This window comes from Oenanthe melanoleuca, unplaced genomic scaffold (genome assembly GCF_029582105.1).
Source record: "Oenanthe melanoleuca isolate GR-GAL-2019-014 unplaced genomic scaffold, OMel1.0 S001, whole genome shotgun sequence".
Classification (NCBI taxonomy): Eukaryota; Metazoa; Chordata; class Aves; order Passeriformes; family Muscicapidae; genus Oenanthe; species Oenanthe melanoleuca.
Genome location: NW_026612650.1, coordinates 3,525,639 through 3,547,588, shown reverse-complemented (window position 1 = coordinate 3,547,588; position 21,950 = coordinate 3,525,639). Strand labels below are relative to the sequence as shown.

Sequence of the window (21,950 nt, the reverse complement as noted above, 5' to 3'; positions counted from 1 at the left end):
TGCTACACTGGCCCTTGGTTATACAAGACCCCCACAGTACCACAATGATCCCCTTGCTTTCAGGAGGCCCTGAAGTGTCGCAATGGCCCCTTGGCTCCTTGAGGCCCTGCAATGTCACAACGGACACTTGGCTCCATTGGCCTCCCCTGTGTCTCAAGAGTTCCTTGATTCCATGAGCCATTGCAGTGCCACAATGCTCTCCTTGGTTCCATGTGGCCGTGAAGTGTCACATTGGCCCCTTGGTTCTATTGGGCCCCAGAATGTCACAATGGCCTCTTGGTTCCACAGCATCACAAGGGACACTTGTTTCCATAAGGCCCCTTAGTGGTACAATGAATTCCATGGCTCTGTGAGGCCCTTCAGTGTAGAAATATTCACCTTGTTTCTGCAGTGTTAAAGTGGTTAATTGGTCCCTTGAGGTCCCACAGTGTCTCAATGGTCTCTTTGATTCCTTGGGGCCCTACAGAGTCAAAGTGGCCCCTTGATTCCATGAGGCCCCACTGTAAAACAGTGGTCTCCTTGGTCCCAAGAGGATCTGCAGTGTCACCACGGACATTTGGTTCTGTGGCATGCCACATGTCACAATGCTCTCTTTGCCATCCCAGTGTCACAGGGGTCTCCTTGGTTCCATGGGGCTCTGCTGTGTCACAACGGCCCCTCTTTTCCATGGGGCACCCCAGTGTCACAAGGGTCTCCTTGGTTCCACAGTGTGACAATGATCCCTTGGTTCCATGAAGCCCTGCAGTGTTACTATGGACATTTGTAGGGCTGGAACCCCTCTGCTTTGCAGCCAGGCTTAGAGAGCTGGAACTGTTCAGCCTGGGCATGAGAAGGCTCAGGGAGACATTAGAGCCCCTTCCAGCACCTAAACGAGCTTTGAGAGATCTGGAGAGGGACTTTGGACACAGGCCTGGAGTGACAGGACAAGGGGGAATGGCCATGAGGTGAAGGAGGGCAGGTTTAGATGGGATATTGGGAAGAAATCCTCCCGGTGAGGGTGATGAGGCACTGGCACAGGTTACCCAGAGAGGCTGCAGACTCCCCACCTCTGGAGGTGTTCAAGGCCAGGCTGGATGGAGCAACCTGCTCCAGTGGAAGGTGTCCCTGCCCATGGCAGGAGATTGGAACTGGATAATCTTTAGGATTCAAACCCAAGCCCTTTTCTGATCCTTGATTTCCTCCTCCCTGCCCTCATTTAGCAGAAGGTTGATGTAATAAATAAGGGGCCTTTTGTTCGCTCCCTGACATTGAAGGAATGTTGCCAAGACTTATGAGGCCAGGATGTTAATTGTTCTGCTTTGATCCTCTGACAGACAGACCTTGAAAAAGATATCGCTAGAACTTGTTAATAGTTTTGCTCTGCTTGATAGGCCTTAAAGTAAAAAGCCAGAATGTGTTCTGCTTGCATTATCACATATTGTTTTAAGTGCCAAGAAAGGAGTCAGTGGCTGAGGAAGACTACTCACCCTCATCCCCCGACCACCAGAAGGCAGAAAAAGACCCCCTAGCAACTGGAGGAGCATGCGCAGAACTACTGGAGGAGGAGCACGTAACCCGAAAACTGAACAGCATAAAAGAAACAAACTAAGGGGGTTAGGGTGCAGCAGGTAGTGGAGTGGAGACTCCTCTGCTGCCCAGCACTGATTTTGTTTTTGCTTTCTGTAACCAATAAATCTTTTAAATTGTTATTTGATCTTTTATGGCCCATTGCGCTCATTTATAACAATTTGGTCTCGTGCCTCGGATCGAGATTTTGGAGGGGCTCTCTGCCTGCGGGGAGGCGCGTCCCACCATTTTGGTGGCCCCAGGGACAGGAGTCCTATCCCGACCTCGACCGACGAACCTAAAATTAAGAAAGCAAAAGCAAAGGTAGGAGGGCCCGGTTGACCCCTTAAATTTTGTGCACAAAGTCCGGACGAAGACGCAGGATGCGTAAGTATAAGGGATCCGTTCGGTCGGGGTCGGGATCCCGAAGTACAACGTGTGGTCTGTGTGTGAGAGGGGGACTGGCAGCCAGATTCCCCAAGCGAGTGCGGACCCTTAGTAGTGCGGTTCCCATTGACCCGCGAGGGCATGGGCCACGAAACAGGGGAAGCGAAAGTGATTGTTGGTGTGAGTGAAGGTACTCCGGAGGAAATGGGGCAGGGGAAGAGTAAACCTCCTGCAAGTGTTAAACTCCCACCCATACCTAGAGATATTCCCTTTGGATTTTTACTATAAATTGGGACCATTTCCCTGGAACGAAAGGGAAGGATAAGGCAAAAATGATATATTACTGTGTAGAAGTCTGGGGTGGGAAGGAGATTTCAAGAAACGTGTTCTGGCCAATATTTGGGTCAACAGAGGATTGGATAAAACAGAGATTAAATATTTGGGTAAATACAAAAAACCTGTTTGTTTGGAGGAAAGTGAGTATGCAAAAATCTGGATAGCCCGTCCTGAGGTTTTTATCTTTAAATTAACCGAAAAAGGGAATAACAAAAATAAGAAAAAGGGAGGTAGGAAAGAAGAAATCCTAATGGTACGCCCTCCACACGTACCCCCACCGCAGGCCCCTGCCCCCAGTGCACCTCCCCCAGAGGAGGATTCGGATTCAGATCATTCGAGCTACTCAGGACCAGTCACTAGAGGGAGATCTAGGAAACAACAAGAAAATTTATTTCCATTAAGAGAAATGCCTATGGGAGGTCCTCAGGCAGGAATAGGATTTATATCTGTGCCCCTCAGTTCAGGGGATGTTAGGGAATTTAAGAAGGAAATGGGACACTTATTAGAAGACCCGCTGGGAGTTGCTGAAAGAGTGGACCAATTTCTGGGTCCTAATATGTATACCTGGGATGAATTACAGGCCATTTTGAACATCCTGTTTACGGCCGAAGAGAAAAATATGATTAGGAGGGAGGGCATGCGTATCTGGGACACCCAACACGCTCAGGGTCCTGCAGCTAACACCAAATGGCCCCTTCAAAATCCTCAGTGGGATCATCAGAATCCTGCACATCGAACACACATGCAGGACCTGAGGACAATCATAGTTCAGGGAATTAGGTAATCAGTCCCGAGAGGCCAGAACATCAATAAAGCATTTAATGAGAGACAAAAGAAGGATGAAACCCTCACAGAGTGGTTAGAGAGGTTGAGAAAGAATTTCCAGCTTTATTCAGGAATGGATCCAGATGGTCAAATGGGACAGGCAGTGTTGAAGGTACATTTTGTGTCTAAATCTTGGGAAGATATACGGAAGAAGATACAAAAGCTGGAAGATTGGCAGGATAGAGGCTTAGATGAGCTATTGAGAGAGGCCCAAAAGGTGTATGTCCGAAGGGAAGAGGAAAGTCAGAAACGGCAAGTTAGAATGATGGTTGCTGTGGTACGAGAAAGTAGGGAACAGGGTCAGAGGGAGACACAGAGGCAGCCAGTAAGAGAGCTTAAGGAGTCTAGGGATTCAAAGGAGAGACAGGACATTAAGGTGTGTTTTTATTGTGGGAAAAAAGGACATTTCAAGAAAGAGTGTAGGGTCAGGATTCGGGATGAAAAGGAGTTCAAGACAGATTAGAGGGGTCAGGGGCTCTATCTCTTGGGGACACGGAAACATCATAAGGAGCCCTTGATAAAACTGAAGGTGGGTCCCCATGGCCAGGAAATAGTTTTTCTGGTTGACACAGGAGCTGAAAGATCAACTATTCAGTTTTTGCCAAAAGGATGTAGTCTATCTAAAGAGACTGCCACGGTAGTAGGAGCAAAGGGAGAACCCTTTGAGGTGGGGGTTATTTAAAGGGTGACAGTTGAATCAGATTCAAGAATTGGTTGGGAGACTTTTTGTTAGTATCAGAATCTGAATATAATCTATTGGGGAGAGATATGATTATAGAACTAGGAATTAGGATAGAAGTAGTAGAGAAGGAACTGCAAATTAAACTCTGTCCTCTCAGAGTGGAGGACAAAGAAAAGATAAACCCTGAAGTATGGTATAATCCAGGAAACGTGGGGCAGCTAAAAATAGCCAAATTTTCGGTGATTATTAGAAATCCGGAAGTCCCGGTAAAAATAAAGCAATATCCCATATCCCCTGAGGGTTGACGGGGATTAAAACCTGAGGTAGATAGATTATTGAGCAAGGGGCTGCTAGAACCATGCATGTCACCCTTCAACACACCGATACTCCCTGTGCGCAAATCAGATGGCACTTATTGGTTAGTGCACGACTTAAGGGAAATTACTAAACGCACAGTGGCTCGGTTCCCCGTGGTGGCAAATCCATATACACTCTTAAGTAAATTGGGGCCTAATAACTTATGGTATAGTGTCATAGATTTAAAGGATGCCTTTTGGGCTTGCCCTCTCGACGAGGCAAGCCGGGATTACTTTGCATTTGAATGGGAGGACCCCGATACAGGAAGGAGGCAACAGCTGAGGTGGACAGTGTTACCCCAGGGGTTCACAGAATCTCCAAATTTGTTTGGAAAGGCATTGGAACAAATTTTGCAGGATTACCAAACAGGACCGGGAGTAACCCTGATACAATATGTAGATGATCTGCTTCTGGCAGGAGAACATGAGGAGGATGTAAGGAAAGAAAGTATAAGGCTGTTGAATTTTCTGGGACTTAAGGGGTTAAAAGTTTCTAAGACTAAACTTCAGTTTGTAGAGGAGGAGGTAAAATATTTGGGGAACTATTTAAAGAAGGGAGAGAAGAAAATAGACCCTGAAAGGATCCAAGCAATTATGTCACTACCTATTCCAAAAAACAAGAGACAAGTTCGTCAAATTTTAGGACTTACCGGGTACTGCAGGCAGTGGATTGAAAATTATAGCAGTAAAGCTAGATTTCTTTACCATAAATTAACACAGGAAGGGCTAATGAAATGGAGTCAAGAAGACACAGAGAAACTTCAGGAATTAAAGGAAAGTTTGGTCCATGCCCCGGTCTTAAGCCTCCCGGATGTGAGGAGACCATTTTTCTTATTTGTAAACATAGAAGAGGGTATTGCATTTGGGGTACTTACCCAGGATTGGGCAGGGAAAAAGAAGCCTGTTGCATATTTATAAAAATTTTAGATCCTGTGAGTAGGGGCTGGCCAACCTGTTTACAAATAGTGGCCGGATGTGCCCTATTGGTGGAAGAAGCTAGAAAAATTACTTTTAATGGTAATCTCAAAGTAATGTCCCCTCACAACATCCAGAGTGTATTACAGCAAAAAGCAGAAAAATGGATTTCAGATGCTAGGCTTCTAAAGTATGAAGGAATTTTGGTAGAGGCACCCAATTTGACGTTAGAAACCACTGCACTACAGAACCCGGCCGCATTTTTATACGGGGAACCAGAGCATGAGTGTTTGACCCATGACTGAATAGCTACAATAGAGGAGCAGATGAAGATTAGACCAGATTTAGAAGAAGAGGAATTAGAAAGTGGTGAAAGACTTTTCGTGGATGGATCCTCCAGGGTAATAGAAGGGAAAAGAAAATCAGGGTATGCAATAGTGCAGGGTCTGAACTTACAGGTGGTAGAGTCGGGTGCATTAGATAGATCATGGTCTGCCCAGGCATGTGAATTATATGCAATATTAAGGGCCTTGAAACTTCTTGAGGGGAAGGAGGGGACAATATATACTGATTCTAGATATGGATTTGGAGTAGTCCATACATTTGGAAAGCTATGGGAAGAAAGGGGCCTTATCAACTCACAGGGGAAGGATTTGATACACCAGAAACTTATAGTTGAGATATTAAAAGCTCTGAGAGGGCCGACAAGGTTAGCAGTGGTTCATTTAAAGGGACACCAACGAGGAATAGATTTAAAAAGCAGGGGGAATAACGCTGCAGATCAGGAGGCAAAACGGGCGGCCCTAAAGGAAATGGTCCTAAAAGAAAAAGGGGGGCAAAGGGGAGAAGATGGAGTCAAGGACGGTGAAAACACTGACACAATTTTTACGAATGAGGAGAAAGAGAGACTTAGAAGAATGGGTGTTACAGAGGAAGCAGGAAAGTGGATATTAGCAGACGGCCGGGAAGTGCTACCAAAGGCAATAGCTCAGAGGGTATTGTATAAGTTACATCAGAAAACTCATTGGGGAGCCCAGGGGCTGGTGGATCACTTTGCCACTAGGTACATGAGCATCGGGCTCCACGATATAGCTAAACATATTACAAAGGGATGTCCTACCTGTTTGCGGGTAAATCGAAGTAACCTCAGAAAATTACCCTATGGGGGAAGGCCTCTAGCAAAACAACCCTTTGCAAATATTCAAGTGGATTTTACTGAATTGCCAAAGGTGGGGAGGATTAAATATCTTTTAGTAGTAGTAGATCATCTTACTCATTATGTGGAAGCCTTCCCGACATCAAGGGAAACCGCACAAACAGTAGTAAAAGCCCTGCTGGAGGAGATAGTCCCCAGGTATGGTGTACCAGAAACAATTGACTCTGATAAGGGGCCGCACTTTACATCAAAGGTAACTCAGGAGCTGGCAGCAGCATTAGGAATAAAATGGGAACAACATACTCCTTGGCACCCTCAAAGTTCAGGCCGGGTAGAAAGGATGAATGGAGAAATAAAAAAACAACTTACTAAATTGGTACTAGAAACAAAATTATCCTGGGTTAAATGCATTCCCCTAGCCTTGCTGAACATTCAGACTCAACCCCGGGCAGATTTGGGAATTTCCCCATTCGAGATGTTATATGGCATGCCCTATAGTTTAGAAAAGGCACAGACAAACCCAAATGTTAGTGAATGATACATTAACAAGTATTTAATAGCTCTGATGAAATTCAAAAAACAGCTATGGGAAAAAGGAATGTTGGTTCAGAGACCACCATTAGATCTTGTATTACATCAGGTTCAGCCCGGGGACTGGGTACTGATCCGAAGTTGGAAGGAAAATCCGATAACACCCAAGTGGGAAGGACCTTACCAGGTGTTGCTTACAACAGACACAGCAGTATGCACTGTGGAAAAAGGGTGGACTCATGCAAGCCGAATCAAAGGAGCAGTAGATCCGTCTAAATTCACCAACGACCCCGGGTGGGAAGTGAAGGGCACACCTGGGAGCCTGAAACTGACACTTAAGAAGCGAGTAAGCTCTAATTAAAAGACAGGCTACATTATTCCCACCTCACCACAGGTATGAGACTTTTTCCACATGGGAGATAGACTGTGGGATCCAACATACTATTCCTTCCTGGCAGAGCTCCGAGCAACAGGAGCACCAATTGGGGGGGGGAAGATCTGCTAAATGCAGCAGTAAGAATAAGATGTAATGCTGAAAATTGCTGGGGAAATTGTAACCCTTTTGTATGCTTTATTTGTTTAGTTTGTAAGGAGGAGTGGTGGACCCATTGCAGCAACAGTTACCCTCCAAGGGGAGTGTGTAAAAATTGTTATACGGACCAAAGGCTACTCACCTCTCAGGTCCTGGCTACCAAAGTGGCTGCCAGATAACTTTTAAGAGGGTCTGAAGAGTGGTGGAAAATTTTTGCAAAAGGGATAAACCCCCAGTTCTATTGTTATCACTCTAATGAACCTGCCCCATTTGTGGCCAGGATAGTAGCCGCCCTGTGCAGATGGTGGGTACCTGAACTTAGTTGCCATACCCCTCCAATTAAGAACCGCAAGTGATATAAATACATAAAACGTATCAAAAAGCATGGGTCAAACACCCCTCCTGAAGAATACTCCTGCTGCCAAGAAGATGGAACTCCCCATAGCTCGTGGCAACTGAGTTGATGGGCAAGGCAGAGGAGATGAGAGCAGTGGAGGGGGGAGCCTGAGCAAAAGGGGAAAATGAGGAACAGGTACCCAGAGCTGTCGAAAGTCCAGGGAAAGAGAAAAGTCTGAGGTAAATTGGGAGGAAAATAAAAAGAGCAGTTGTGGAAAATGGGGAAGCTACCACCTCCAATTAGGAATCTTATGTATAATGATTTTGAGATCTGCGCTTGCAAGCCATGAACCCTTTAAATGGTCACTAATACAATGGGAAGGCCAGAAAGAAATTCAAACACAAATTACTTCGAAAGGTCCTAGCTTTAACATAACCCTGGATGACCTACTTGATAGGACGGGTTCTAGCCCCTATAGTGTATTCTACATCTAACCCAGGGAGGTCATACTGTAACTACCCCGGAGAATTTTACTGTGGATATTGGGGCTGTGAAACAATTTCCCTGGGATGGTCGGTCCAAATCCAAGATAAATACTTAAGGGTTGAAAGAGGTCCACATGGATGTAAAAAGCCCTGGACAGATCCCTCAGGGGTGGTGACTTATATCGGTACTTGCAAATGGGTCTATCTTAACGTCACGCAACCCCAAGACCCAGGATGGGTAGTAGAAAAATTCTGGGGAGTTAGAATATGGGAACCTGGAAAAGACCGGGGGGGACATATTGTTATAAAGAAGGAAATTGTACCCCACGATCCTCAACCTGTTGGACCAAATCCTGCAATAACAGACTCAGAAGCCACAATAATAAATCAAGGTGACTTAGACAGCATGACCCCAGAAAATTTCACGGAGGCCAATAATAGATCACAGTTAATGGAGATCATGGCCATGACACAACCAAGTAGAGGGACCCTATGGAAAATCCTACAAGCCACCTTTAGGGTGTTAAATGGCACATACCCCAATTTAACTAAAGAGTGCTGGTTGTGCTACAGTATTAATCTACCCTTTTATGAAGCCTTGGGTTCTGTAGCAAAGTCTAGAAAAATAAACGGGACCAATCCCTCCTTGTGCCTTTGGAAAAGGGGAAAAGAAAGCACCCCAGGGGTATCGGTGGCTCAGGTAACTGGGAAGGGGAGGTGTATAGGCAACATACCTCGGGATAAAGACCACCTCTGCAGGGTAAAAATGGCTGTAACCGACTCCCGCAAACCGGCCCAATGGTTGATCCCTGCTGCAAACACCAAGTGGGTTTGTAACACATTAGGGGTAACCCCGTGTATATCAATATCTAATTTCAATGAAACATCCGAATACTGCATTCAGGTCATGGTAGTCCCCCGGATTGTGTACCACCCAAAAAACTATGTGTATGCTCATCTATTCACTCCAAAACACTACTTAGAGAAACGAGAACCGTTTACAGCCCTCACAGTTGCTATATTACTAAGTATAGGAAGTGCTGGGGTGGGGACAGGAGTAGCTTCCTTAGTGAACCAACAGCAAGGATTTAAGGATCTCAGAATTTCAGTAGATGAAGATTTAAGTAAAATAGAGAAGGCAATAGATGGTCTCGTAAAATCAGTAAGATCTCTTTCAGAAGTTGTATTGCAGAATAGACGGGGATTAGACCTGTTGTTTTTACAGCAAGGGGGACTGTGTGTGGCTTTGCGAGAGGAGTGTTGCACCTATGCAGACCACACTGGGATAGTAACTGACACCATGGCTGAGCTCCGAAAACAACTGGAGCAGCGCAAGAGAGAAAGGGAGGCCCAACAAAATTGGTATGAGTCTTGGTTTAAATATTCTCCTTGGCTAATGACTCTCTTGTCAAGCATAGCTGCACCAGTGAATTTAATAATTTTAGGGCTTGCTTTCGGTCCCTGTATTTTTAACGAAATAATTAGCATTGTAAAAAGCAGGTTAGAAGCCGCTCACCTCATGTTAATACGAGCAAAATATGAAGCCTTAAATGGGGAAGAGGAAAAAGATTATCTGGAGTTAAGTAAGAGGGAATTACAAAGATTTAGCAAACAAAAGTAATAACATAGAAATAGGGGGGACTTGTAATAAATAAGGGGCCTTTTGTTCGCTCCCTGACATTGAAGGAATGTTGCCAAGACTTATGAGGCCAGGATGTTAATTGTTCTGCTTTGATCCTCTGACAGACAGACCTTGAAAAAGATATCGCTAGAACTTGTTAATAGTTTTGCTCTGCTTGATAGGCCTTAAAGTAAAAAGCCAGAATGTGTTCTGCTTGCATAATCACATATTGTTTTAAGTGCCAAGAAAGGAGTCAGTGGCTGAGGAAGACTACTCACCCTCATCCCCCGACCACCAGAAGGCAGAAAAAGACCCCCTAGCAACTGGAGGAGCATGCGCAGAACTACTGGAGGAGGAGCACGTAACCCGAAAACTGAACAGCATAAAAGAAACAAACTAAGGGGGGGTGGGGTGCAGCAGGTAGTGGAGTGGAGACTCCTCTGCTGCCCAGCGCTGATTTTGCTTTTGCTTTCTGTAACCAATAAATAATTAAATTGTTATTCGATCTTTTATGGCCCATACAGTTGACATGGTTTTTTTGCATCTATTTATTGCAAGCACAGTGACTAAATTGACTTTGTTCTGGATACTGCCTGCAGCCTCCATCGGCTCCAGATGAGCTTTGGCTTTCCTAAACACGTGAACATAAGCTGAGGTCAGATTTCTGAATTCCTCCTCCGTGGCTTGTCCTCCCTTCCACCTCCTGGTCGTTGTGTTGGGGCTCATGCCTGTCATTTGTTCCTGAGGCTGCACAGCCTCTCTGGCCAGCACAGGCCCCACATCCCCCTCATCAGACACAGCACAGTAGAGGGTGTGTTTGGGGTGGACAAATGTTCCCCACCACAGTGTCCACTCCAGACCTCACTGTCCGGTCCCACCACCCACATCCCATGCCAAGGATCACAGAGAGCCCTGCTCTGGGGTCTGCCAAGGGCTGGGTGAAGAGGGAGCCTGGGCAGGGCTGATGCTACCACTACAGCAGTGTTGAAAGAAGGAAGGAGATAACCACAGAACAAATAGACCAACAAAGAGTGCCCAGGTCTGAAAGTGGCTGATGGAAGAGGCTCAAGAGCAGGCTGAAGGACAGATGCTCAAAGCCCTGGGGCACCTTCTCAGACTGCCCACGCCACCAAGGCCACAGACCAACACCCTCAATGCAGCCCAGAGCTATTTTCTGATGGAAACTTTTTCAGTGGATGTGCTGGGGGCCCAGGCCAGGATAGCAGGGGCCCAGGCCAGAAGGGCAGGGGCTGCTCTGGGAGGGGGGCAGGATCTCGACAGCCAGGCTAGAACTCAGAGGCTGCACCCACGGGCTGAAGGCTCCCACTCCCCCTTGTCTGGTGGTTTCTGGAAAAACTCATCAGGGGCAGCATTCCAGCCACACCATGGACCGGTCTGGCCCCTCTGGGGGGAGGGAGAAGCAGGAGGGTCTCAGCAGCCTATGGCCCTGCCTAGCAATCCCCCTCCCCCAAGTTACTCAGAATTTGGAAGAGGACAGAAACAGAAGAAATAGAAGACACGGAGAGAAGGACAAAATAGTTACAGAGAAGCACACACACTGGCACCAACTCCTGGATTCCAGCGGTGTTAAGTTTGAAATTCCAAGAGTAGGTAGGGTCAAGATGTGTGCTTACCTAGTGGTCTGTCTTAAATTCCCCTTGGTCTTCCTGGGTCCTTCCCCCGGGTGGGACTTTTGGTCATTTGGTCACTCAGGAACTGGACTGGGACTCCAGAGCTGGGTGTGGAGCATTGCCTTTGGTGTGAGACAGACCCCAGGAGAAGGCAGGGTACGGACCATGGGCTGAGCCCGTGCTCCATGGTTTTTATGCCCCTGGGCCTTCATGGCCCTCCCCCCAGGTGGGACCTGGATTGCTAAGGCAATCAGAGCCTGGGTCAGCACCAGCCCACTGTGTGACTGACTGACAGCTCATCCCGAGGTGTCTGGAACATTGATCTCATCCGGGCTCTGACAGCGACCATGGTGACACTGCAGAACCTCATGGAACCAGGGGTCAGTTATGACAATGCAGGTTCATGGACACCATGGTGACACTGAGGAGTCTCATTGAACCAAAGAGACCATTGTGACACTCTGGCCCCTCATGGAATCAGGGTGACCATTGTGAAACTCAGGACCCCTATGAAATCAAAGGTCAAGGATGAAGCAGTGGGGTCCACAGAACCAAGAAGCCATTGTGACACTGAAACTGGTGGAATTAAAATTTAAAAAAAGCATTAAGGGTAAAAGTACAAGAAGATGCTTTAAGTAGAAGGGGGCTGACAAAATTCTATGAATGTTTAACATTCACTGTCTTTGCAAGAACAGGGGGACAGACAAGGCTTCAAGATAAGATTGAGGGCCAAGAATGCTCAAACAGGATGGAAGAGTGAGGCCCCTTCCAGATAAGGGGGATTCCTTAGACCCCTGAGCCAATGAAAACTGGTATGAAGGTCTGGAAAGTGACGAAAGACAAATATGCAAAGAGGGAGAGGTGAAAAGTTCAACTGAGACGAAGACTGTTTATGTCATCGCAAAGACCCCAGACGACCACTTGAGTGACCAACAAGGAGCAGTGCACAGTCGCAAAGAGGTGTTCAGATAATTTTAATATGAAGTGGGGACAGGTGAGGTTAGGATACGAATATGTATTAAGTGCATTGTGCAATCCTAGTTTGTAGAGAATAAAAAGAGAGGTGCAGATCGCCAAAGGTGTGCATGTTTTTGGAGGAGCTATCCCCCAAGCACCTCAGTGCTGTATAAAGTACATACCTGTAATTTATTTTATAGGGTATAAAGGTTTTCTATGCATCAATTTGGGTGACCCCTCTGCTCCCCTGAGATTTTGGGGTGCCCCCTTTGCTCCTCCCCAGAGCTGGAGCTGGTGTAGAATGCTTTCTTCACTGACCCCACAGACGAAATCGCCTGGGTGTACCTGCGCTGCATTCTCTCCTGAGGTAACTTGGGGCTTCCTCCACCACTGGGGCTCTCACCTGGAGTTTTGGAGTTCCCTCTGGGTGGCTTCTGATACACCCCCACCCCAGCGGAGGATCTTTTGTGACCACATTGGCTGGGAGGATGCAACACTTGCCATCATCTTCTTCCAGCCTTTCAAAGTGAGTCAGGACACTTGAGTGCCCCAAATATCATCTGGATATCACCAAAAATCATCTGGATATTACTAAAAATCATCTGGGTACACCTGAGTACCACCAAAAATATCCTGGATCACCCCCAAAATCACCTGGATACACCTGGGTACCCCTTGTATACCTGGACGGCCAGAAACCCCTGGGGCTGCCCAAATCTGCTGTCCCAAAAGTCATCATTGCTTTGACTGGGTAGACCTGGTGTCCCAAAATCCCTTTAATGGTTAGACCTAATATTTCTAAATTCCTATTGACTTCAGTAGGTTCCTGTTTATCCTGATTTATCTCTACTAAACCCTCCCAGTGGTCCCACTTTTGCCTCAGTGCCTCCAGAAATCCCAGTGGCCACCTTAGCCACATCCAGTGCTGCCAGTTTAACCAGTAAACTTTCCCAACGAAACCCTATTAATGGTACACCTGGTGTTCCTCAATCCCCAAAGAATTTCAATAAACTTCATTTGGTGTCCTTCAATGCCCATTGCTTTATATGGGTAGACCTTATGTTCCAAACTTTCGGTGCTAAAAATCCCAATTTTTGGCTTGGAATTCCCAATTTTTGAGCTAAAAAAAGGTCCCCTTGACTTGAATGGGGTAGATATGATGTCCATGAATCCCTATTGATTTTTAATGGCATAGATGTGATGTTCCCGTATCCCCTTTGATTTCAAACAGTAGACCTCATGTCCAAAAACTCCCTATTGTAAAGCTAATATTGCAAATGATGGGGGAACTGAGAAACTTTGTAAAAGATAGTTTAGTGTTTGATAGCATCAGTCTCATAGAAGGGTGAGACATTAAAGATATTCCATCCAACACCATAATATCAGAAGCCACCTAATTCTACGCTACAGTGCCTTATGTTAGTTTTCAGCCCAACAAATACTTCTATGAATTTTGCTAGTGTCTTTTTACACCATCATTAATTGCTTCAGTTGTCATGTCTTTGCTATAATGCCTCATTTTGTAACCAAACATATAACACTGCACAAACCTGCAGTGACACATATTAAGCTCCTAGTTAACTTTAAAACAGGTTCCATTCCTAAAATTCAAAATCTTTTGCTATCTTACTTAACATACTGCTTTGCATACATAATGCATATCTCTGTTGGCTTAGAACATTTTTCTACTTAAACTAAAAACTAACTTTCTTGTTTCATGTCTATTTTAATTTTAATGCTCTAATTCTCCAAGCCTTCTTCAAGGTCTTAGGTCAACCATTCCATCTAGCTCTGTCTCTGAGCCTGTATGCACAAGGTCCTAAGAGCTCCCTGTGCCTGCATTTCCCTCACCACCCATAATCTCTGCCTCCAATTTCCTGCTCTAACTGGAACCTAGGGACACTTTCTCAGTCGTGTCCCTCAATGGGACCCATGAACAGTATCAGAAATTTTGGAGTTCAATTATGACTGAATTCTTGAGAGCTTTCCTACCATACCATGGCTCTGCCTTGATTTCCCTCTGGTCTGGTGCAGTTCACTCTGAAGGTTTTCAACACTAGTTATGGAGAAATACGTCAAAGAGATTCTTAGAAATATTCATTCATATTTTCAAGGCGGTACTTTATTACTGTTCTCTTTAGAGAAGAGGTGATTGCAGCATTCTGTGATTGATAATTCTGTGAAATGGACTTGTAAAGGATTCTCAAAGCCTGACTAATAGCTCACACAGTCTTGTAGATCCGCATGCAAACTCTGAGATAAGGTGCGCTGACTTAGAAAGGCCATGGAATAGATGAGACATTGTAGAGAGAGATTGAACTAGAAACAAGTTTCAAACGATGGCTTTGCAAATATACCAGATATTTTGGAGAATGACAACTGTGAAAGACGCATTGTGACAAGACCATGTGGGGTAAAGTAACAGGTGATTGGTATTAGAAGTATTAGCACCATTGTGTGGCAAAGGCAAATAGGCTGAAAATTATTTAGAAGGTATTGTAACCAGAAAATAGCTTGGCTTCTGATAGAATGGCATTGAGTTTTACATTTCTTATATTTCACACTTCAATGGGACTGATAATGAAATAAAATCTTTTAATATGCCTCTCAGATCAGCAGTCTCTGTAGATCTGGGATTTTCCAACAGTGCTGAGTCCCTGGACATCAGTCCCTGAGAGGGAGATGAAGGAAAAACTCTCAAGAACTCAATCATATTCAAACTCAAATGTTTTGTGAAGTTTTAATGGGTCCCACTGAGGTACTGGAGTGAGAAAGTGTCCCCAGGCTCCAGTTAGAGCAGAACACTGGAGCACTGATGACAGATGGGGACAAACCAGGGAAAGGTGTCTCTGATGCTGAGCACACCTGGATGTGTTTCAGGAATGCAAAGGGCCAAGGGCTGAGCCCCAGCCCCTGGCAAGGCAGATCCTGTCCCTCCCTCATTGCTCAGGGCTCTTCCCGGGGCACTGGGCTCTGGGGATGTGCAATGCCAAGGGCAGGACCATGGGGCGGCCCCTGCCAGGCTGCTGAGCAGGGACAAGGAGGCAATGAGGCCCCAGCACAGCAAGGCTCACTTGTCCCCTGCTGGCCTCAGGCCCAGGGCCAGCAGCCATGGCCCAAGTGCTGCAGCAGTTGGCTCTGGCAGGGCCTTTCAGCTGCTGCCCATCCCTGTGCCCTCTGCAGCCCAGGCTGTCCTACGGTGTCCATGCCCTGCGCCTCTGTCCCTGCAGGCTGTCGTCATCCCCCGGCTGCCCCACCTCGATGGCCTCTTCCTTTGCTGACAGCTCTGCGTCCTGCCTGCCTCTGCCTGGCCACAGAAAGCCTTGGGCTGCTCCAGACCACCTCTGGGGGATGTTTTGCACCACAGCCCTGCCCTGGATAGAAATTCCTTTTTCCTTGGGTCCAGTCTGGGCCTCCCCAGCTGCACTTGGTATTAATTCTTTCTTTCTCTGGCTCTTCTCTGCAATGTCAAAAGGATCCGCCATCTCTTAAACCACCTGTTAATTCTCCCCAGGGCTCTCCTCATCAGTCTTCAGTCCACTGAGCACAGAGCTCCTTTGTCCCTGTTTATTGGTCATGTGCTTGAGGCCCCAATCCCCACACTGGGAGATCTCTGCGCCCTCTCCAAGGTGTTTGCAAATGAAAACTTTCTGCTTGTAGTCTAAGAAAATCATTAGAGCCTTTGGCCATCCAGTTGTCTCTGTCCTGGCTACTTTTGTCTGAGAGCAGTTCTTTGAATAGATGCAATTTCAAAGGCCAAATCCCAATTTTTGCCATGGTCCTGGACAAGAAGGTTGATTCTTTTCCATAGTAAGGAACAAACCGAGCCCCAGTGTTTCAGGGGCGGATGAGAGGTGACTGCCAGAGACTAAGGCCAGCCAGACCTGTCTGTCCTGGCAGCTTTTGTTAGGAAGCAACTCTTCCATAGAGAGAACTTTTTATGCGGTGGACCAGTTTCAGCCATGCACACCTGGAAAGAGGGATGGTTCTTTTCCCTAGGAAGGAAAGCACAAAGCCCCAGTGCTGCAGGGGCTGGTGAGCAGCAGCCCTTGACATGCCAAGGTCAGCCAGGCCTGTCAGGTGGCCCCCAGGAGGCCAAGCCAGCCAGACCTGTTCCATTGTACCCTGCAGGGTCACAATGGCCCTTTGGCTCCACATGATCCCCAAGGTGTCACAATGGCCCCCATAGGAAGGAAACAACCAAGCCCCAGTGTTGCAGGGGCACATGAGGAGCAGTCACCAGAGGCCAAGGACAGCCAGACATGAAGGTATTCGCAGATTGTCTAGGAGTAATCACTGGATACATGGAATTTTAGAGGTAGAATGCCAGTTTTGGACATGGATGCCTGGAGGAAAAGCAGGGTTCTTTTCCATAGGAAAGAAAGCATGGAACACCATTGTTTCACCATTGTGGCAGATGAAAGTTGGCCATCAGAGGCCAAGGCCAGCCCAATCTCTCTGTTCTAGTAGCTTCTATTTAAAAGAAACCCTTTCTATAGGAAAGGGAATATATGTTTTCTATAGGAAAGAATATAGGGAATTTTGGATGTGGGATTCCACATTCAGCCATTTCTGCATTGATAGGGAGGGTTGCTCTTTTCTATAGGAAGGAAAGGAGAGAGCTCAGGTGTTTCAAAGGAAGGAGACAGGTGGCTACTGGGAAGCCAAGACAGCCAGGCCTGTTCGTCATGGCAGCTTTGTTATGGAGAAGTTCTTGAATATACAGGATTTTGTGGGCTGAGTCTCAATTTTGACCACCAAGACCATGATGAAAAGAATGGTTCTTTTCCATAGGAAGGAAAGCATGGAGCCCCAGTGATTCAAAAGCAGGGGAGAGGCAGCCCCGAGGAGGCCAAGGGCAGCCAGACCTGTCTGTCCTGGCAGCTTTCACTTGGGAGCAATCCTTGGATGTATGAAGTTTTGGACTTGGAATCCCAGCAAAATTGTTTCTTCATAATCATAGAAAATAATTGTTACAATTGTTACAAAGTGGGAAGGAGAAGGAAAAGTGACAAAACAGATGCTCCAGATGTTCGGTGGGAGTAGGGATTGTGAGGATGTAGGTCTGAAAACAGCATCTAGGAATAACAAGCTTTGGCCTTGGAGCAGGCCAAATTGGGATGATTCCAGTCATTGGACATTGGAATAAAGTTTGTGGTGGGAACATAAGCTTAATTCTATAACCCAGAGCTCAGTGCACTTGTGCCATTTGCAAGGTCACACAGCAGACACTGATGAAGACCCAGAGGCTTCATCAGAAATAAGACCTGAAAGGATGAGAGACCCCTGACTACTGGTGAAGCATGTGTAATATAAGATAGTGACATAGATTTTAGGAATAGAAACTAGGAGGAGCCTTCCAGAAGGTTCCGTATTAATATATTTTAGCATTCATCATATCAATGAGGTTTTTCACTTGAATTTTTGGTACGTGAGGAAGGACGAGCCCCTCCCTGTACTCCCGGTGGTTTTGCTCATGCTTTATTCGAACCACAATTATACTGAATTACTCACTGCCAAAATTTTTTTTAATATACTCAAATATATGTATTTAATATACTTTGATTCTCTTAATTTCTATACAATTGCTGCTATTATTAATTAATTGCTGCTAAATTTCATCCTGTTGTTTGTATAATTGGACAAATCAAAAATCCTTTTATAAGGAAGGGAATGATTTCCTATTTTCATTTTGGAGAAGAGGTGAAAGAACCATTCCCCAAGTGATGTTGATGCTGAATGTCTCCTTAGGAGTTCTGTGCACACAGAAGAATGAGCCCCTTCCTGGGCTGATCCAGTTTGGAGAACCTGCTCCTCATCTCCAGGATCACCTTGGCTGACATTGCCCACCTTTTGGGACTGCCATCCCAAAATATCCATAAATCTTCATGTACTTTATTCTCCATTGTTAATATTTAATTATTAAATTTATTTATTATTTTAATTTCTATTTATATTTTTATTACTTAATTTTTATATTAAAAAATATATACATTTTTTACAGCCAAGGAAATTAATCTTCATTAGTTCTAAGTAACACAAATCCCTTAATTAATTAATTTATCTCTAGTGATTTATTTTTTCTCCCTTATTATGATAATTAGTATTATCTTTAGCTCTTTCTCATTTTTATTATGATCTTGTTCTCAGACAGGGTCAGAGGGGGCACTTCGGGGTTCAGGAAGACATTTCTGGGGCACATTTGGGGCAATTTTGGGTCAGGGGATTGAATTTAGAGAGAACTTTAGGGTCTGGAGCATACTTGGGGGAGACAGGTGGGGACTTGGATGGACACTGAAGGGTTCTGACAGACAATTTGAGGTGTGGGGGAGCTCGTATGCCTCCAGGGGGGCACTTGGAGGGGAATCTGGGGACATTCGGGGTCCGGGCAGACACTTGGGGCTCTAACGGGGCTCTGTGCGGCGCAGGGGATGATGGGAGTTGAAGGCGTGGGTATAATAGGGTTTAATGGAGCCGTGGAGCATCACGGGAGTTGTAAGCATTGTTTCATTGGTTGGAAAGGTTCGCCGCAGAGCATGATGGGAGCTGTAGTCCCGGAAGTGTCTCAGGTGGGGCATCTGGGAATCCGGAAATGAACTTGGGAGACACTTTTGTGTCCAAGCCATGATTTGATTCCCGCAGAGGGAACATATACAGTTCGGGAGCACTAGGGAGGACCTCGGGGAGCTCTAACCGTGCTCCTTAGGGCACAGGGCATGGCAGGAGTTTTAGGCGTTCCAATGGGGCTCTGTCGGACTCGGGGCATGATGGGAGTTAGAGGCAAAAGGAAAAGATGGCGCCGACACCAGGTACATACTCCTGAGGCCTCGATCTCCAGCGCTCATTGGCAGCAGGCGGTGATGGGCAGGGTCCTACAAATGGGAGGCGGTAGAGGCGGGAAGAGCCCATTCAACCCCTGCAGTCCCTCCCAGTACTACCCAGTTCATCCCCAGTACAGCCCAGTACAGCCCCAGTGCCTTTCCAGGACCTCCCAGTACAGCCCAATTCATCCTCAGGACAGTCCAGTCCCACCCAATACACCTGAGTTTATTCCCAGTCCCTTCCAGTTCCCCTCAGTGTCATCATTCATAAGCCCCAGTGTCCCCCAGAGTTCCTCACAGTTTTCCCAGTGTCCCCAGTTTTTCGCAATATTTTCCAGGATAACCCCAAGTACGTCCCAGTGTCTCCCACAGGGTTCCCAGTGTTCCCCAGTATGTCCCAGTCCTCCCCAGTGTTTCCAAGGAAACTTGAACTTCTCATGGTTTCCGTGGCCCCCAAACCCAGCAGTGGGGTCAGTGCAGTGTCCATGGCCACAGCCCCTGGCAGTGGCCAGTGCAGGTTGGGATGATGATCCACCCTCACAGCTGGCCCAGGGCAGCTCTGAGGTGGATTTGGTGGCACCTTGGGCTGGCACACTCCTGAGGAGTGTGTCTGATTGCAGTGGGGAAAATGAGGAGTTTTAGACTGTTAGAAAAAAAGAAAAGGAAAAGGAAAAAAAAAAAAATCTCTCTTTCCTTCAGTACAGCCGGTTCTCAAAGCAAAGCAGGTCCCAGGTGTGGGAGGACCGACAGGATGGGGCTGGGGAATGTAGAGCAAGGTTGTACACACTGGGTCTGACCTCAAGGCACAGCTTCTCTGACCAGGCCAGACCTCCTGAGGAGAGACCCTGGATCAATATCAATCTCAGGATGCTGCAATCACCTCTGCTCTAAAGAAAACAGTATAGAATAAACCCTTCAAAATAGGAAAGTATATTTCGCAGAAGCTCTTTGATGTATGTCTCCTGATGAGCTGCACCAGACCAGAGGGAAATCAATGCAGATCCATGGTTTGTTAGGAAACCTCTCAAGAATTCAGTCATAATCGAACTCCAAAGTTTCTGATCCCATTCATGGGTCCCACTGAGGGACACAACTGAGAAAGTGTCCCCAGGTTCCAGTTAGAGCAGGAAATTGGAGGCAGAGATAACAGGTGGGGACAAAGAGAAGCCAAGTCTGGGTGCCCTGGGGCACAGCAGGGTCAGGACACTTGAGTGCCCCAAATATCATCTGGATATCACCAAAAATGATCTGGACATCCCCAAAAATCATCTGGGTTCCCCATGGGTACCACCAAAAATATCCTGGATCACCCCAAAAAACACCTGAAAACACCTGGCTACCCCTTGGATACCTGGATGGCCAGAAACCCCTGGGGCGACCCAAATCTGCTGTCCCAAAAGTCATCATTGCTTTGACTGGGTAGACCTGGTGTCCCAAAATCAATTTAATGGTTGGACCTAATGTTTCTAAATTCCTATTGACTTCAATAGGCTCCTGTTTATCCTGATTTATCTCTATTAAACCCTCCCAATGGTCCCACTTTTGCCCCAGTGCTTCCAGAAATCCAAGTGGCCACCTTAGTCACATCCAGTGCTGCCAGTTTAATCAGTAATCCTTTTCAACCAAACCCTATTAATGGGTACACCTGGTGTTCCTCAATCCCCAGAGAATTTCAATAAATTACATTTGGTGTCCTTCAATGCCCATTGATTTATATGGGTAGACCTTATGTTCCAAATTTTGGTGCTAATAATCCCAATTTTTGGCTTGGAATTCCCAATTTTTGAGCTGAAAGAAGATCCCCTTGACTTGAATGGGGTAGATATGATGTCCATGAATCCCTATTGATTTTTAATGGCATAGATGTGATGTTCCCATATCCCCATTGATTTCAAACAGTAGACCTCATGTCCAAAAACTCCCTATTGGAAAGTTAATATTGCAAAAGATGGGGGAACTGAGAAGCTTTGTAAAAGATAGTTTAGTGTTTGATAGCATCAGTCTCATAGAAGGGTGAGACATTAAAGGTGTTCCATCCAACACCATAATATCAGAAGCCACCTAATTCTAAGCTACAGTGCCTTATGTTAGTTTTCAGCCCAACAAATACTTCTATGAATTTTGCTAGTGTCTTTTTACACCACCATTAATTGCTTCAGTTGTCATGTCTTTGCTATAATGCCTCATTTTGTAACAAAACATATAACACTACACAAACCTACAGTGACACATATTAAGCTCCTAGTTAACTTTAAAACAGGTTCCATTGCTGAAATTCAAAATCTTTTGCTATCTCACTTAACATACTGCTTTGCATACATAATGCATATCTCTGTTGGCTTAGAACATTTTTCTACTTAAACTAAAAACTAACTTTCTTGTTTCATGTCTCTTTCAATTTTAATGCTCTAATTCTCCAAGCCTTCTTCAAGGTCTTAGGTCAAACATTGCATCTATCTCTATCTCTGAGCCTGTATGCACAAGGCCCTAAGAGCTCCCTGTGCCTGCATTTCCCTCACCACCCGTAATCTCTGCCTCCAATTTCCTCCTCTAACTGGAACCTAGGGACACTTTCTCAGTCGTGTCCCTCAATGGGACACATGAACAGTATCGGAAACTTCGGAGTTCAGTTATGACTGAATTCTTGAGAGCTTTCCTAGCAAAGCATGGCTCTGCCTTGATTTCCCTCTGGTCTGGTGCAGTTCACTCTGAAGGTTTTCAACTCCAGTTATGGAGAAATATTTCAAAGAGCTTCTTAGAAATATTCATTCCTATTTTCAAGGGTGTACTGTTCTCTTTAGAGCAGAGGTGATTGCAGCATTCTGTGATTGAT

The 21,950-nt window shown here is 46.0% G+C and overlaps 1 long non-coding RNA gene across 1 annotated transcript; it reads left to right on the top strand.

Annotated features, from left to right (window-relative positions):
- The first annotated feature begins 1,620 nt into the window (after nt 1-1,620).
- LOC130266223 (uncharacterized) lies at nt 1,621-6,939 on the top strand. Its single transcript, XR_008842778.1, has 3 exons — nt 1,621-1,798; nt 1,874-1,932; nt 6,843-6,939. It is a non-coding gene; the product is annotated as an uncharacterized LOC130266223 (long non-coding RNA).
- Nucleotides 6,940-21,950: the final 15,011 nt, after the last annotated feature.